Source organism: Polypterus senegalus, chromosome 3 (genome assembly GCF_016835505.1).
Source record: "Polypterus senegalus isolate Bchr_013 chromosome 3, ASM1683550v1, whole genome shotgun sequence".
In the NCBI taxonomy this organism is placed as follows: domain Eukaryota; kingdom Metazoa; phylum Chordata; class Cladistia; order Polypteriformes; family Polypteridae; genus Polypterus; species Polypterus senegalus.
In genome coordinates this window covers 63,505,675-63,519,604 of record NC_053156.1, presented here as the reverse complement: position 1 = coordinate 63,519,604, position 13,930 = coordinate 63,505,675, and the positions used below count along the sequence as shown (strand labels likewise).

Here is a 13,930-nt window from a genome sequence, read left to right as displayed (position 1 = left end):
GAGCCCTGAAAGTGTTCCTTTAATTTTTCTGAGCAGTTTATATTAAAATACGAATTTAAAAAAATTAAAATTAGGTCTGTCACAGGATTCTTCTAATGATAAAATACAGGATAATTATCTGTAAAATTACAAAGTTTTCCTCCACAAACAGGAAAATGTATGTCTACTGAATATTGCAAAATGGTTACATGATCAAAAAAAAAATAACTGGTCACCACCAGAAGTAAAAAGAAAAACAGCCATGCCTGCTCTATGTACGTTTTTGAGTAGTTGGCCACTTTGGCTTGGAATGCCATCACTGAAACAGAACAGTGTTGTTGGGCCAACAAAATGCTCACTATTAATCCAAGATAAAACTTTAACCCTAATTTTTATACTCCACTCTTAATCTACACCAAAGATCTTAACTCATGTTCTTCGAGGGCCACAGTGGCTGTAGGTTTCATTCCAACCAGTTTCCTAATTAGAAGGCAGTCCTTGCCGATAATGAAACTTGGTACTGCTTGTTAGTTCTTTCACTAATCCTTAAATTAGTATCTTCACTCATGGTCCTGGAGGGCTGCTGCAACTGCAGGTTTTCACTTCCACTATTTATTTGCTGATAAAGCAGTATGTTTGACTTAATTTTAGTTAACTCACTTGTTACAATTCAGAATTAATTGCCCGTTTTAGGTTTAGGCAGCTGCATTTAGGTTTTAATTGTTTCCCCATTTTCTAACCGCCATAAATAATAACAAAATATAAGTATCAAAGATCCACCAGCAACTGGGCCCTGTCCACAAGGATGTTCAAATCTAGTTTAAATGAAGGTACTCCGAGCGAACTAGGCATTTAGGTTGCGTTTTGTAGTGGTGCTTAACTGACTTCAATATGACATTACATGCAAGTTTGTTTGCCTCTGTTAAACTTCCAACCTGCAGCCCAGATTGCAGTTATAGTTGTTTATAAAAACATACTATAAAGTGGGAATGCTTTGACAAATATAAATTCTAATTGTTTATTTTTATCGATTTACAAAATGTAAAGTGAGCCAACAAAAGAAACATTAAAATCCAATCAGTATTTGGTGTGACTATCCTGTGCCTTCAAACCAGCATCAATTCTTATAGGTACACTTGCACAAATTCAGGGATTGTCTAGGATTATAGTCAGGTGAATGATTAAACAATTATATCAAACAGCTGCTAATGATCATCATATTCATATGTAGGTTGAAACGCAGTCAGTAACTGAAACAGCTGTGTAGTAGGCTTCAAACTAGGTGAAGAACAGCCAAACTCTGCTACCAAGGTGAAGTTGTGGAAGACAGTTTCATATCACAGACAAGATTGGGCACAGGAACAAGACACAAGGTGGTTATACACACTAGCAAGGTCTCTCCCAGGAAAAGGATTTCAAAGAAGAAGCGCAAAGAAATGGGCAATGCTGAGGACCATAGACGCTGTGGTTGGCCAAGGAAACTTAGTGCAGCAGATGAAAAGCACATCATGCTAACATCTCTCCAAAATCAGCTCAGAACTGGCAGAAACCTGTGGCACCCAGGAAACTACCATCCACTGTCCAGAGAACTCTGGCCAGAAGAGGTCTTCATGGAAGAATTGTCACCAAAAAGGCACGCCTTTGATGTGATACATAAGCTTAGTGAGTAGTGAGCAGCTGTTGTTATTATTATTATAAATATCTACAGTGGTGTGAAAAACTATTTGCCCCCTTCCTGATTTCTTATTCTTTTGCATGTTTGTCACACAAAATGTTTCTGATCATCAAACACATTTAACCATTAGTCAAATATAACACAAGTAAACACAAAATGCAGTTTTTAAATGATGGTTTTTATTATTTAGGGAGAAAAAAAATCCAAACCTACATGGCCCTGTGTGAAAAAGTAATTGTCCCTTGAACCTAATAACTGGTTGGGCCACCCTTAGCAGCAATAACTGCAATCAAGCGTTTGTGATAACTTGCAATGAGTCTTTTACAGCGCTCTGGAGGAATTTTGGTCCACTCATCTTTGCAGAATTGTTGTAATTCAGCTTTATTTGAGGGTTTTCTAGCATGAACCGCCTTTTTAAGGTCATGCCATAGCATCTCAATTGGATTCAGGTCAGGACTTTGACTAGGCCACTCCAAAGTCTTCATTTTGTTTTTCTTCAGCCATTCAGCGGTGGATTTGCTGCTGTGTTTTGGGTCATTGTCCTGTTGCAGCACCCAAGATCGCTTCAGCTTGAGTTGACAAACAGATGGCCGGACATTCTCCTTCAGGATTTTTGGTAGACAGTAGAATTCATGGTTCCATCTATCACAGCAAGCCTTCCAGGTCCTGAAGCAGCAAAACAACCCCAGACCATCACACTACCACCACCATATTTTACTGTTGGTATGATGTTCTTTTTCTGAAATGCTGTGTTCCTTTTACGCCAGATGTAACGGGACATTTGCCTTCCAAAAAGTTCAACTTTTGTCTCATCAATCCACAAGGTATTTTCCCAAAAGTCTTGGCAATCTTTGAGATGTTTCTTAGCAAAATTGAGACAAGCCCTAATGTTCTTTTTGCTTAACAGTGGTTTGCGTCTTGGAAATCTGCCATGCAGGCCGTTTTTGCCCAGTCTCCTTCTTATGGTGGAGTCGTGAACACTGACCTTAATTGAGGCAAGTGAGGCCTGCAGTTCTTTAGACGTTGTCCTGGGGTCTTTTGTGACCTCTCAGATGAGTCGTCTCTGCGCTCTTGGGGTAATTTTGGTCGGCCGGCCACTCCTGGGAAGGTTCACCACTGTTCCATGTTTTTGCCATTTGTGGATAATTGTTCTCACTGTGGTTCGCTGGAGACCCAAAGCTTCAGAAATGGCTTTATAACCTTTACCAGAATGATAGATCTCAATTACCTCTGTTCTCATTTGTTCCTGAATTTCTTTGGATCTTGGCATGATGTCTAGCTTTTGAGGTGCTTTTGATCTACTTCTCTGTGTCAGGCAGCTCCTATTTAAGTGATTTCTTGATTGAAACAGGTGTGGCAGTAATCAGGCCTGGGGGTGGCTACGGAAATTGAACTCAGGTGTGATACACCACAGTTAGGTTATTTTGTAACAAGGGGGCAATTACTTTTTCACACAGGGCCTTGTAGGTTTGGATTTTTTTTCTCCCTAAATAATAAAAATCATCATTTAAAAACTGCATTTTGTGTTTAATTGTGTTATATTTGACTAATGGTTAAATGTGTTTGATGATCAGAAACATCAGAAAATTGATTTAAATAAATATCCATCAACATGAAACTAGAAGTCACTAGTTACACTAGTCTCTCAAATAAGGCATCCTCAATTCTTCTCTTTCAATCATCTTCTGAACGAACCAAAAAAAGCTCCTTGGTATGCTTTATTACAAAACAATGTGACTTGGCTATTGCACACATTTTGACTTTTCTTATGTGTGCAAAGGACATGCCACAAAAAGTGCATTACGCTGAGTATTGATTAGTATTGTGAGCTATCAACATATGATGTGCATGTAGGAAGACAATGGCTTATGATAAAAAAAATGCTTTGCCATATACAGTAGTACAATCCTTTTTTAATCTCACATGCATAGTACAATTACATTCGTATTTGCCACAAACAGTGCTTTAAATGTAACCAAGTTAATGGTGGTACTCTGTTTAGGCACTGTCTTGTTCCTCCGCTCAATTCATAATAATTTTATTCCAGGAGGTATGGTTTGAGGTGGAATTGTAACATCGCTGACAAGTTGCATTAGCCTGGAGATTAGTCACCCACAGAATGAACCAACATTCCATTATACAAATGAGCAGCTTCTGGGGAGTCTTCAAAAAGGGGCAGACCTGCCAAAGCCACAAAAGAATTTCAACTCGTGAAGCCAAAGTGAGAGATCTTTTAGGTGAGCTACCTAAAAGAGCAAGAAACCACGGGCACCTGGAGTCCACGAGTACTGCAGTGGCGCAGCGTTACAAATATAACTCCGCTTTTCCCATTCAAACTTTGTGTGTGATGTACTGACCTGGCGGCCTTCCCTCAACTACAGCGTAGTCTTGTTAAACTACTTGTAGCTAAGCACAAGAATCTCATGCACTTCCTGATGCAAATGTGACACTTTCTTGTAAGACGAGTGAGATTTAAAAAAAAAAAAACTGACAGCTACAGTTTGACACTTTGAGGAAATTTCTGAAGCCAATCGACGATGTAAGATATCATTGAATATTGGCTACCTTAAATGTTTTCTTCCATATTAACATGCAACATCAAACACTGAATAGAAAATTTGGATTTATTAATTTGCAAGCTTATATAAACATTTGCAAGGCTTTTTTTTCTGAAATTAGTTACTACATACCTCTTCATGGAATGACACATGAACAATTAGCAAAAATACACACATCTACACATGTACAAAGTTCATAATTTATGTGTTTCAGTCATTGCTTTTGCACTTCAGTAGAAGACAACCACCAAGGGTCTTGTTAATAGTTTTAGGCTGAAACAAGTACAGCTTGATCTTTGCAGATTCTTGAATTGCAGCATTCTTTCACACCAAATATACCTGTTCAACAGGAGACTAAACGTTCCACTAATCCAAGGAGATGTGCATCTAAATAAGCTTTTGCTTTTTTAAGCTTGTTTGAAAAGCCCAGCAATGCCTACATGTGTTTTCTTTTTATTGTTACAGTGACCTCCTCTTATAGTTTCATCAAGTTTCCCATGTATTTTGCAAGAAAAGAAAAAAAAAAACAATAAAAAAAAAAAACAATAATCCTAATAGCACACTGAGCTTGAAGTATATCACATAGTAATATCGCAGTGAAATATTGCACATTCTGAGAACATAAAGTTATTCACAAGAGAAGAACAGATAAATTGCACAACTAAGTAGTTGAACAATGTACTTACTGGAATATCCATTAAAAAAAAAAAAAAAAAGAAGTAACAGCTTATAGCGTCGATGATTGACTGGAAGAGAAGTTATAGAGTTTGATGGCTATGGAGTGGAAGGATTTCCTGTGACATTCATTGGAGCACTTTATGCTAGTCAATGTACTGCTGAAAACACTCCTCTGCCCAACCACAATCGCCCAGTGGGCAATTAGCATTTTCAATAATAATCTGAAGTCTAGACAACATTCTCCAAACTGCCACAGTTTCTGCTGTTCAGTTTCTCTCCTACCACACAGCCAGTCTTCTGAATTAGTTGTTTAGCCTCTGTCATATATAGACATACAATGTTGCACATTACTTTACTAAAGTGATTTATAGTTTCCTGTACATGTTTTTAAGATACTTACAAAGAATACAACTTTTAAAATGATGAGATATTCAGACAAGTTAACTATTACCTAACAAAACAAGCTTGTTGGACTTGATGGATCTACTCTCATTTGTCCAACTTCTAAGATTCTTATGTAAAGTTTCTGAACAAGGTTTAGAAGCTTAAGACCGTGTGACACTCGACATATTTTGTGACAGTTTTTGCATTCCCAGTTTTGTTTAAATTAAAAGAGACTACAAAGCATATCAACTTGAACTCAAAATTTCAAAGTAATATCTAAGTAAATAAATTACAAAAAGAACTACCCTATAACACCTGGCTTTGAGAATTGAATGTGTACTTATTTGTTTAAAGTCTGCTTCTTTATGCAACCATGCATGTGCACTTCATGTTCTGCAAACACAACATAAGAAAAATAAAGTAAAAATAACAAAAAAAATGTGAAAAACAACTCATACAATACAAATGTGCATGCAGCACCTAAAGGTTTTAATCTAACCTTAATTTGACAGCCCTGGTGAACAAAAGGTAATATTGATTTTCAGCTGACTTGGGAAGAAATGATAATGCAGGGAACTGACTAAAATGATTTCCTCAATAAACCCTATTATTCTTACTGGATGGGTTTGTAGAGGTGCAGTTACATTGGAAAGGGACTGTTCCCTTAAGCTTGGATCATTTTCTGTTCCTGTTTTCTTTCTGTATATGGTTAAATACTCACAGAACAGGCCTTGGTTTGAGGAAGCAGTTTAATTGCAAAAACAAAGGTGGTTTTTACAATGTTTCTATCAGGAATGTCTGCAGGATGCCACTTCATGCCTTAGGAATCCCACTACTACTAAATACAGCTAATGAGATCTCCCCTTTCATGAGTAAGGAGACCATAAAGAATTTACAGTGCGTCACTTTAACTTCAAGTTTGTGTTATGGCTAAAATTAACATACATAAAAGGCCAAATGTGATTAAAACTTATTTTACAGTTAAACTATCACAAGACTCAACAGTCCAACTTTTCATAAATGTGATTTTTTTTTTTTTTAATACTACACACAGATGTTCACATTTAGCTTTTTATCAGCAAGTCATTTACATCCCCAACATCATTTTCTTGCTTTTGATCTGCAACAGCATTTTGCGCAATGCAAAATAAATGCTAAAAACATCAGCACTCATAACAGATATTTTCATTCTCACAGAGCACTGCAACATCCTTGGGCTTTACCACTAAAGAGAAGTAAGCATCTCACAAATTGGTCACAACAAATTAAACAGATCTCCAGGCAGTTACAGGCTTCTAAAGGGTGCCAAAACCAAATATTAACTAAAAATACATCAAGTGTGATGCAACCGTAATTTTTGTTCAATGAAAAAAGCTTAACAGTTGCAATCCATGATTCTTGCTACTTAGGAGGGAATTCAGAATCTGAAACAAAATGAAATCAACCTGATGTAAAACAACATTTTACTTATCATTATGTTGATACTTTTATTAATGATGTCTCTGAAACCGAGACTGGTGCCCCATTCAGGGTTGGTTCCTAATTTGAAACTGATGTAAGTGATGGTCATATACAAGGGGGTTCAGATCCAATTATGCAGATCCAGATCATCTATGCAGATCCAGATCATCTATGCGAGGTCGATTCCAGTTCGGCGCGAAGACGATTCTTCATCGTCTTTTCGGGATTTTTCGGGTGATTTTCTATGTAATAAACTTAAGTTATAGCGTAATAAAAATTGCATAATTAGATCTGGACCACCCTATACAGTAAGTATAAAGATGGTTTTGCTAATCGTGGCACAAGTTTATAGAAAGACATGAAAGGTGGAGATAGAAAGAAGGCAGGAAAAAAAGCAAAAACAACAAAAGCAAGTGGTAAAGCCATTCCCAGGTAATGTCAACAGACAAGCCCAAGTGATCAGGCACATTTTTACTAGACTAAGTAAAGCAGGGATGGCGGACTTGGGTTGTTGCTGTTCACTTTTTCTGCAGGCCGAGTGGTTTTAAATGTACTGCTCTGATAAAAGTAAAACAAATACTTAACTAGCACGAATATTACAATACTTTTTGCAAGCTTCCCGAAATATCTGACTTGCACATTTTAATGGTCCATTAGTTATTTAACGATTGTTAACCAGCATTTTGTTGCAAAATATGCTTGCTGTTTTTCAAAAGGTTTGACACTTTTCAGCATTTAAAAGATAATTTTCTAGAATGACAAATATTTCAATACAAGATCTGCAACTGCCTTACTGTGAAATATATTTATTAAAAAAAAAAAAAAAAAAAAGTATGTAACAATCTTCCAAGTATCAACCTATGAGACACCTAGCCTTGACAGTCACTATCGCGCTCACTGGCACACAATCGCTCCACACAAGTAACTCTTAGCCACGTTTCCAGTTCTAGCACCTGGTCAAAATAAAGAACCCACAATCACATTACACAGTTTCCCTCAGAATACCACTCCCCAAAGTCCACTCCTCTTCTTCACTTTACAAGTACCCGGTTCTCGTGATGTCTACCCCAACAAAAACACCCCCTCCTCTTTCACAATCGCTACTCACACCACGCAGTTCATTTTTTTTTAACACCTTCAGTAGTGGCGTCAACCCACGTGACTTGTACTTTGTTAAAATCATGAGTTCTCAAAGAGCAAACAAAGATGGGCAGGGTAACAGTATTCTGATTAATGCTAGTTTTCCTTAGTAATGGAAAAAAGTATGTCCACACTTTCAACTTTCTAAATCCGCTCACTACAGAGTCCGGGAAATCAATTGATTCAAAGCAGCTGCAAGTCAGGCCATTTTGAAGAAGCAGTACTAAAGAAAAAACATGTCCAATACTCAGTCCAAAAACCATAATCGATATTGAACACAGACATTATCATCCGGACAGCGTTCTGCGACTCACTTCACTGTATCACGTTACAAAGCCCATCCCTTAAAAAATGTCTTTCTGGAACGGTTTCGTAATCCTATTTCTCAAGAAAATAACTACTATCTATATTTGTAACCTCTATTCACTTCCCAGGAGGAAGAACTCGAACTTTTTTTTTGAACTCGAACTTTTTTTTTTTTTAACTTCTTTAGTAAGTCTTTGTTGCCCTTCGCAATGTTGTCGCAATACCGTGTCATATACCCAGAACCCAAATCTGACCTGACAAAACACTACGGGTAATTCGTCAGCTGCTCGGCCATTTCCCGAAAGTAGAGCTAAAACGCCAATGTGTTTAACCTGTTTTTTCAGGATCCCGCTTTCAAAACAACAGGTCACGCTTGTTTTAGAATCTCATGAAGCAAACACATAACATGACTTTTCTACAAAACACATGCTAAAAGAAAGTTTATGTAGTTATTTTGTGAATAGCATGCGACGCTACAAAGCAAATTCTACATCGTCCGAAGTTTAACACCTTCGGCTACCACCTAATTATAATATACATCAGACAGCCATTTTACAATAAATCAACCTTTTCGAAGAAAAATACGACAAAAGAAAAAGTACCAAAAAACCAGACTCTCCCAAAAACTCACCTGACGATCTTCTTTAAAATGTAAGAAACTTTTAGACAACGACCAAACGTTGCAAGCTTTACTTGTCTCTCCTTTAGTCCGCAGACACGATAGCCCAGCCCGGAGTGTGCGTCATGCGAATACCCCGCCCCTCGCATGGACGCATCCATTCCAGCTACATAGCCATGGAATGGAATCAGTTTTTGCTCTGGCGGAACACTTGAGATGAGTGTAACTGGACATTTTCGGTACAGTTTAGGCAAGTGACTACTTTTATTCGTCCACATCCCCAGCATCTTCTGAATAAACCGCGAATGGCTAATAAGCTCACCGAGCCCTTCCTTATCTGTGAAATAGTAGACGCAGGGTTCACTGTGTAATTATTTGAGAAGTATGAGAGAGGCGTTTCCTATACATATTCCCGAACTGATGGATCAGAGAAGTTTTTTCTTTCCAATTAAACAGCCTTGTAAGTTTGATTTTCACCGAAATAAATGTCTGTTTTTTACATATGTTTATTTCGAGCATGACTCTCTGTAACACTTGATGAATTTAATTAATTAACTGAAGATCAAATCCCGTCTGGAATCTAAGAGGAAAAATCTCCAATTACAAAATATGGCGCGGCTTGCAATAAATAGAAAATAATACAGAAAGATATGGCAGGGTTTGTACACTTGGCACAAGGGAAGGTCAAAGGTAAAATGTGATAAGTACTCTTGAAAATGTAAAAGGTTGTCCTCGGGAGAAATGAACATGATAAACTATGGACAGTTTCATTTTTATGTCTGGAGTGGGAAGTGATCAGAGTGGTGGTATGGCGTTTACGACTGCTTCCAAGGCGTGTTCAAATCCTGTCCCAGTTCAATCAGTCACTACAGCTCCTCATAACAGGAAACCGGATTAACTGGTTCAGTAAGAGGATGAAAGTGAGGATAGATCCAGAAGTGTCTTATTAGTGTGGTTTTGGATTGTATTAGGACTATTAACCAAATGTTTGAAAGAATGGTCTTCACCCCCATAAACTGGACAGAGCAAGCTATAGTTGGCTGTGCACCAGGTATTAAAATGAAAGAAAAAAAAAAACACACTGCTAATTCTATTTTTGTATGGCACATTGAGATAGTTTTAAGTATGGTAATGTACTGTATATAATCAGATTTATTTGATGGTTAATATTTCACAAAAATATGAACATTAGACATTTTACCAAAAAAATCATTTGATCACATCTTAAAATGTCTTTGCTTTTCTAAGTGTGCTACCTGGCTTTCATCCAGGCAATCTCAGAGTGTCTGATTCATCAGCCTGATAGGCCATTTGCTCCAGAATCCCAAAATCTTATGTGAATATCTTACAAAGCAAAAACAAAAAACATAAAAAAAAAATAATAACAAGCGTTGGCCCACTTTGAATAAAAGCCAGGATTGGGAGATGAGTAAGGCCAGGTATACAAATGATAGGTTTGAATGTCCATTCCTCTCAAAGGTGCCACCAGGTTAGATCAGAATAAGTGGACCATTTCAGATACAAATGATCTTAGAATGCTTGTGCTACTGCTGCAACACCTGAAAGATACTATAAAAGCATGTCTGTCATGTTATCAATAGAAAGGTGATTTTGATAGGGGCTGAATGATGGGTCTTGGTGAATTTGATAATCATTTTGCATACTATGCCATATCCCATGTGAGAGAGAAACAATACATGCGATGATGATTAAAGGAAAGTACTTGCACATGTTGAAAGTCTTCTGGGAGTCACAGAGGGACAGCATCATTGGACAACTGGCAAATTTACAAAATGTGACAAAATGTACATTAACACATCTAACCATCTAAACACATATAGTGTGGCCAGACCATGGGAAGATAACTTGCAAATGGAAAAAAAAACAGGGAATCCATTGGTAATGGACCACTTGACATCACACACCAATGGAACCAAGCAGATTGTTGTGGAATGACTGCTCTAATGCCGTTGATCACTGACTGGTTTCTTCATAGAAATAATATGCACAATATAGCAGACTGCACAACATTTTGTAAATGCACACCCCTAGATCAGAGAGCTGGCTGTCTTTGCTTATTGCAAAAAGAATGGCCACTTATTAATACATTAAAAAGAGAGTCATACCACTCATACATTCTTTTTCAGCAAGGCTACATGGTTTCATTGTCCAAAGAAATATGTTCACCACATACTGCATTGCCATTATCACCCCTGCTTCCTACCAGTATCTTTCCTTGTCTCTGATATAGTATGTATCTGTCTGTAGTCTGCTCTTCATGAACCATAAATTGCTGCTTTCCTGTTGAGCAGTGGCACAGTGCTTGTGTAAATGTTCCTCAGGATTTCACTCAGAACTTGTATGACTTCATGGAATGACCCATATGCACTTTTATTGTTAGCCATGGAAGTTTCACCAAACACTGACCACCTAATATAGGCCTAATTGTGAATAAGAAATCATTTTGTGTTCTGTTTTTCTGAGTAATTTCCTTCTCATGTGCAACCTGTTCTAAACACGAGCTTTCATGGTTTACTTCTACATCTCACAAACTGTGCACACTATATTATTGGTTAACTGTAAATTGACAAGGTAAGGTTGAATGGTCTGGCATGTCATCCAGAGATTGTCCTTGTCTTGAATCAAATACTCTCAGTGGCCCTGGATGCGAATGTGTTTGTGTGTTAGTTTTTTTTGCAGTTACAGTTGCTGTGAAATTCAGGCCCCCATCAACACATCTAAGCTCTTCAAGTTGGACTTGTTGGCTGGCCTTCTTATATACTGTATACTTATAACTGTCAGTTACTTGATAGTCCTTGCTTGTCCCAGCAGATGAAAACATCCCATCCGAACTTCCTAATCTGACTAAGACATTTTCGGGCGAGATTACTCAAACTGAGTAATGCACTGGTGGGTAATGTTAACCGTATTATGATATATTCAAGATGTTATGGCCCACTTATTTTGATTCTTGCATTCTTGTACAAAACAGTTATACCTGTATTAGCCAAAACAGAGTAAAACAGTGGTCAGTAGCAAAATAATATTTTAGATTGCCTTTGTACCTGTGTGTTCACCACAAACTAAAAAAAGCATATAAAATACGTGTACGTGGTAATGTTGGTATTTTGTCAGAGACTGTTATGTTGCAATATGGACAAGGACAGGAACTGAATCATATGTGTAATTTATAAAAGTTTGATAACTCAGCCTAGCTTGTGATTTATTGAGAAATTATTGAATCACTATGAGTTTCATTCACTGCCCATTGACAATGAAGTACATTATCTAATGAAAAACAGTACTTAATTGATCACTTTGCTTTGCACTCAATTTCACAGTTGCAAAATGCGAAACTCTCTAAAGTTAAGTTATTTGGGAGATTAAAGTTGTTTGGAATGGAAAGCAAGGAATGTTGCTTCTTAGGCATTAGTTCCTTCCTCAAACTCCACAGCTCCTTCCACGAAGCTCCACACACTTGCATGTACCTCGCGCATTGCCTGTATTTCTTTTGCTGCACTTATTTCAGGTGAGAGGTAGAACCATCTGTGCTCACTTTCTTCACTTCTGTCAGCTGATTCACTCCAGACGTGTCAGTAGCCATCGGATTTTAGCAATGGAGAATTGCTTTCAGGTGAGTACTCTGTAGCCACACCTGACTTTCCATGCCCTTCACAAGAGCTGTTGAACATGGGGAAAAAGGTTGCTGATGAGATGAAAATTTATGTGGTAAAGACACAAATTTAGTTGGTTGTGAAACACAATTTGTTTTTCAAATTTCTTGGTAAAACAAAACGTAATGTTTTACTTCAAATAAAATTTTGCACAAATACTTTTGCTTTTTACTAAGCAATACAATCTCTTTCAAACAAAAATATGAGATGTAATGTTGATTACTACATCGATCTTATACATTATTTCTTGTAGAGAAACTCTCCAAAATAATAATAAAATACAAACCTACAGTAGCCCTTAAGATCTATTCCATATTCCATCCTTATAAATACAATTTGAAATCCACTAAAGCAAGTATTGATATACTGTATTTCCACATTCCTGTCTTGTTATTATTCTCCTGATACTGAATCATCGATCCTCTACTACTTGTAGGACTGCATTATTCTTGTACGAATCACAATACAAAAATTAGAAATTTAAACACAAGAGAAGGTCATTCAGTATTCATGGTTGCTATGTTAGCTAACAGCTATACTGGCCCAAAATCTCACCCAACCGGTTTTAAAATGCCATCAGGGTATCCATTTCAATCACATGACTCACAAAGAAGTTATACATTCTCGCTATACTGTCTTTTGTTTGAAGAAGTGCTTCATGGTTTTCCATTTGAAAATCTACCTTCTATCTGTTCAACCATTTTCAAATATGTCACATGGAAATTTGCCTACTCACTTTTGTATTAATCTGTGAACTTATGTTAGATGTTTATTTATTTACTACAAGGTTCCTGCCCCTCTTTATCACACATTTTCTATACTCTTTTGCAAGAAAACATAAAGGTGGTATATGGCATGAATTAATGGTAATTCAAAAAAAGGAAAAAATAAGCAGGGTAGCACACTGCTACATGTAAACTTAGGAATGCTGAGGTTGAATTTTTTCATTTTTCCATTTTTTTGCCTGTACAGAGTTTTCTTGTTCTTTCTGTGTTTGTGTGGGCTTTTCCCAAGATAGCCCAAAGACATACGTGTTACGAGCACTCTAAATTGGCCCTGTGTGACTGAGTGAGTGAGGGAGTGTGCCCTACAATGGGCTGACAGCCCATCTGCTGTCAATTCTTACCCAACATTGGATGGTGTCGAAATGGGATTTGGCCATTTGAATTGGAATAAGCAATTTCATAAAATTAATGAATCTGGGAATGATTTGATGAATTGGTTTAATGATGATCTGGATTCAGAAGTTAGCATGCAGGGAGAGCTATTAAAAAGTGGATAAATTTAAATATCTAGGATCAGTTGGAAAATCAGAAACAGAGATAACCCACAGAGTGCAATGTGAATGGATCAACTGGAAGAATGTATCAGGAGTATTGTGTGATTGAAGAATTAAGGTGAAGGTTAAAGGTAAGGTTTTTAAGACAGTGGTAAGACCAGCAATAATGTATGGAGC

At 37.2% G+C, this 13,930-nt stretch overlaps 1 protein-coding gene across 1 annotated transcript in view; it reads right to left on the bottom strand.

The window, feature by feature from the left end:
* The window catches only part of cd63 (CD63 molecule), a 47,009-nt gene extending 38,077 nt beyond the window's left edge, over window positions 1–8,932 (bottom strand). Inside the window, exon 1 of the mRNA XM_039747354.1 lies at window positions 8,813–8,932. The gene's annotated coding sequence lies outside the window, so the exon portion shown is untranslated. The remainder of the gene's footprint in view (window positions 1–8,812) is intronic.
* Between the last annotated feature and the right edge of the window lie 4,998 nt (window positions 8,933–13,930).